Consider the following 5,613-nt stretch of genomic DNA (forward strand, 5'->3'; position numbering starts at 1 on the left):
ATATATATATATATATATATACATATATATATATATATACGACAGGCTTCTTTCAGTTTCCATCTACCAATCCACTTACAAGGCTTTGGTTGGCCCAAGGCTATAGTAGAAGACACTTGCCCAAGGTGCCACGCAGTGGGAATGAACCCGGAACCATGTGGTTGGTAAGCAAGTTACTTACCACACAGCCACTCATCTTTTTTATCTTTTACAGGTTCCAGTCACTGGACTGTGACCATTCAAAGGCAGCACCTTAAAGGGTTTAGTTTGGTGATTCTTAACTAATGGACCCTTTTTTATTCCTATTTTACTCTACTAGACCTCCATAGCCAGTCGATGTATATAAAAAGAATTCTGTATTTATATAATTAAACATTATTAGGAATTGTCTCTATCTTCTACTTGCTTCAGTCACGAGACAGCGGCCATGCTGGAGTACTGCCTTGAAGAATTTTTAGTCAAATGAATCAACCCTAGTACTCTTTCCTTCTTCTTTTGGTTAAGCCTGGTATTTATTCTGTTGGTCTCTTTTACTGAACTGCTAAGTTACAGGAACATAAACAAACACTAGTTGTCAAGTGGTGGTGGGGGACAAACACATACACAAAGACACACACACATATTCATACATACATGCACACATATAACGGGCTTCTTTCAGTTTCTGTCTACCATATCCACTCACAAGACTTTAGTCGGCCCGAGACTATAGTAGAAGACACTTGCCTAAGGTGTCATGCAAGGGACTGAACCCAAAACCATGTGTTTGGGAAGCAAGTTTCTTATCACACAGCCACACCTGTATAAAGAAAATTAAAATACTTTGTGTATCACAGAAGTATAAACAATTTATTACACATAAATTTTGACAAGGAAACCTTATATCGGCCCCTAAGAACCATATGGACCCTGGTTGAGAATCCCTGCTTTTGTCAAACAAATCAACCCTGGTACTTATTTATTTACATCTGGTACTTGTTCCATCTGTCCCTTTTGCTGAGGCAATAAGTTATGGGGAAATAAACAAACCAAGACTGGTTGCCAAACAATAGGGAGTCAAACACACACACACACACACACACACACACACACACACACACACACACACACACACACACACACACACACACACACACACACACACGCACACGCACACACACACACACAACACACACACAAACACAAACACAGACACGTGTGTGTGTGTGAAGCTTGTTTGCTTACATGTAATTTAATTCAGTTGGCTAACTCTTATGAACAAACCAGTATTTATTCTTGTAGAAGACATAATCAGAACAGACTGACTAAAATTAACACAACCAACACATTAACAGCTCTGTGTTTTATGTTCTTCTCATCAAATCTACCATTTATACCTCATATTCTGATAATTCTCATAAATATTTTAACTCAATCTAAAATAAACACAAACAACTGAACCATTAATGCTTCCCATGAAGATATTTCTCAGGAAATACACAGCCTTTGTCTTACAATTTCATTTTGAAAACGATCTTTTATTCTTTACTTGTCTGTCATTGAACTGCAGCCATGCTGGAGCACCACCTTGAAGGTTTAATCCAAGCATGGGCAACCTTTCTCAAATCAAGCAGGCCACATGAGACATGGGCCAACATCAGCTGGGCCACATTACTAAATAAAGATAATTTAAGGTAATCTTTCATTACTGGTGTGCCATACTTTGCCCATGACAGGTTCAGTCAAACAAACCAACCCCAGTACTTGGTTTTTTTAATAGTCTGGTACTTATTCTATTGGTCACTTTTTTGCCAAACAGTTAAGTGTCAGGGATATAAACAAACCAACATCTGTAGTTAAGCAGTAGGGTGGAAAACACAAAGACAAACATACATACACTACACATACCAATATATATATATAGCCTGGTGTAGCCATCCGGTTGCACCAGTCCTCAGTCAAATCGTCCAACCCATGCTAGCATGGAAAGCGGACGTTAAACGATGACGATGATGATGATATATATATATTTATATATATTTATATATATATATATATATATATACAAATATATTATCTGAAATATATAGTATTACATATCCATCACGGCTGATCTTACCAATCGGTTTTGCTGGAGGAATACAGTGGAGTGTTAGGTAACAATCTGATTATATAACTTTACGCTCATCAGAGTTAGCCAATATGGAAGGGAATATAGTTACTGTTGTCTATTGTCAGAGCTGGAATAACACAACTTGTCAGCAGCTGCTGTGAAAAAGGGTGATGAAACAAAAAAGGGTCTGAGGATTAGGTTAGGAATTATGTCCTGAGGTTAGGTATGCTGGGAGACTGGTAAGAGTTATCTTAAAGCACTTGTGGGGTAAGTGTGCATTATTATGTGTGGTGCTATTGTGAGAATGGGGTGTGTGATATGTGTAGTGGTGTCACATGCATAATTTTTTCCAGGGTTGTAGGTATATATGGCTGTGTTCATTGGTCCGTTTTCTTTCTGTAAAGGATAAGGTCGGGGGGGGGGGAGATGTTAGCATGTAGTGTGTAATGTGTGTGCGGGGGGGTCTTTATATGTGTGGAGGTACAAATTGAAGGGGTATACACTGGAGGTGGTGGGGGACAGTCTACTTTGTGGGGTGTCTGCCTTATAAGGTGTGCATGTGTATGCATAGGCGCACTGGTGTATGCTTTGGTCAAACTCTTTGTCAGGCCTAAGGGCATTGGTGGAAGGTTGATGCCAGGACCCTGTGGTTGCAGTCATGTTGGGGGTGTGCAGGTACAATGAAATGTACTTCCTTTCGTGTGGGCAGCAATTAAACATTATGATCACGACAGTCTGACAAAAAGTAGTGTCAAACTCTAAGTAACAGAGCTTTAATAAAAAGTATATGCACACACACATTTACATACAACAGGCTTCAACACAGTTTCCATTTACCAAATTCACTCACAAGGCATTGCTCAGGTTGGGGCTAAAGTAAAAGACATTTGCTCAAAGTGCTGTGCAGAGGGATTGAACCTAAAACATTGTAGTAGCAAAGTAAACTTAACTATAGGGCAATAGATTTAAGTAAGATAACATTTTCATTGTTAAAATGGTATTTTCTAGTTCTTTATGTTTTTAATTCAGGTCCCTTCATGGCCTATGTTGCTTTTCAGCCTTTTAAGGTTGATGAAATAAAGTTCCAGTGAAGTACTGGGGTTGATGACATCAGCTAATTACCTCCCTTCAAAATTGCTGGCGTTGTGCCTAAATTAGAAACCATTATTTAGACTTTAGCATTTAAACCAGCCCCACACAGCCAAAACATCCTCCTTGCTCTATGTTCAAACTGGTCAAATCCAGCCTCTCACAACTTCCCTGCAATGTTATTCTAAAAGCAAACAATCACATCATTGAAACCTCAAAACTATGAGATAACAGATGATTAATTCAAAGTCATATGAATTAATAAGCACTACATCTGACAGAGTAACCTGAATGCCAAAGGGTTATTTAGCACAAAAGTTAAAAATTTCTTGTATAAAATGTTGATGGAAGGTTTTAATTTAAATATGTACACTATTAGAAGTTTTTCTAAGAAAGAATCAGAGGTGGTCTTAAGTAGGTTGGTATGAAAAAGATTAAATACTTTTTCGGTAGTCAAGCCTTTCATATCTTATCTTTTAAAAGTATTGCAGCTCAGGTTTCTTGATCTTGTACAAATGATACATGCTTCTTACGCTTAGTCTATCTTACACAACTAATTCATTATTTTCAGCTTCCTACTTTTGTCTTAGAGAAGATTTACAAAAATTTCAATGTTGAACACATAACTAGCTGAGCATTCAATTAATTCTCATTCATTGAATGACTAACGAGATAAGGTAGCATTGAACAAGCCAATAGTTTGCTGGTTCAGATATTGCTTTTGGCAGTGATTTCTATTCATTGGTGGCACATTTATTCAATTCACCCTGTACTCCAAGCTGGATATAGGTACTGCAAGGTAGATATGACTTATTGCTCCAAACAGTGTAGGGAGCACTGTTAATTTGATGAGTGATTTGTGAGTTTGCAATGCTGAGTTCAATTTCTCAAGTGGAAGCAAAAGCTACTTGCAATAAGCCAGTGTCTTATCAACAGGTAGATTGATCTAACCCTAGTAAAGGAAAATCAGAGATAAGCAGCACCAGGCCACTGGTGGATCACTGATTTTCAAAGAAAGACTAAATTTTAATAATTAAATTTTTATGCTGTTTACTTTCCTATAGTCACAGCAACATTTCTTTTCTTTGCTCTTCACTAGCAAGAGTGAGGAACAGATGAAGAACAGAGGCCTAAATTCAAATGGCAGCACCACCTCTAATCTCTGTTTCTCACTCTCAGACAAAGAGTAAAGGCCCAAATTCAAATGACAGTACCATGTCCTTCCTCTCAGTTTCTCGCTCTCACACAAGGCGCAAAGAGCTAAGGTCAGGTGACATTACATTTTCTCTGTTCTTCACGAAGAAGCAAACCCTATAACACTTGACTCCATCGTTATTCACAGCAATTGAACTCATCAATCTTTCTCGTTGACTGATTGTTGCCAACGGAAAGCATCACTGGTTCCATTGGATCACAGATTTCCAGATTCCCACCTTATTTTACAGTATTTTAACTCTCGACAGCCTCATCTACTTCGTCTTTCAAACAGTTGCAATTTGAGTTACAGAAAGAAGGAGGAAGGGTCTGGTTTTGTTTTTTTTCTTTCTTGTCCTCTTCATACTTAAATAACCTCACAGCACCAGCAGTGGCATTGAAACTAGAATTGGAGATAATTCTTATTTTATTTTATTTTATTTTATTTCTTTCACATTGTACTAAAGAGACAACTAATAACATGGTTTGGTATGCTGACATACTAAGAATTAATTGTCTCTGTAATTGTTATGGAGGCTAGTGCATATAGAGAAGAGTTAGTCATTAAATAGATCTAGCAGTCCACTCGTTGACAAGTTGGCATGTAGTTTGAGCTGAGATTAGAAAAGACACCTGTGATTGCAAGAAAACAATTTAATAATGGCAGTGAATGAGTAACAGAAACTGCAGACATGAATTACCTATGACATTTTAAACTTTTTTCTCTTTTTCCTTTCCCTTTTTCTTTCTTTTTCTTTGTGCCACCAATTTGGTGTAGTAAAAACAGCAATTTCAAAGAGAAGGAGCTTTCTTTTGAAAGAATATATTTAAGATAATTTCACCTCCTTTCTCTTCTTCTACTGTCATAGCTATTTGAAACAAAGTCTTATTAACAATTCCTCTAACCTACATTTCTTTCCCTACATTTATATAGTTGATATTTGACTTATTCTAAACGGTTCAAGAACTCACAACGGACACTTAATAGCATTTCAGAAATTGCAAAATATTCTTTTCTTTGTTTTATTTTGTTTTAAGTCTTTTTCCCAAAAAGAAACAGAGATCAAAATGACATAACAAAGTTTAACAATTTTTGGCCTAAATCAATATAAGGAATTCTTTATTGATAAAAGGTATGTAAGGTCTCTGGATCATATCACCTGCCAAATAAGTACAACCCCAGAGCACCACACACACACGCATATATATATATATACATATATATATATATATATATA

The sequence above is a fragment of the Octopus bimaculoides genome, chromosome 21 (assembly GCF_001194135.2).
Source record: "Octopus bimaculoides isolate UCB-OBI-ISO-001 chromosome 21, ASM119413v2, whole genome shotgun sequence".
Lineage (NCBI taxonomy): Eukaryota > Metazoa > Mollusca > Cephalopoda > Octopoda > Octopodidae > Octopus > Octopus bimaculoides.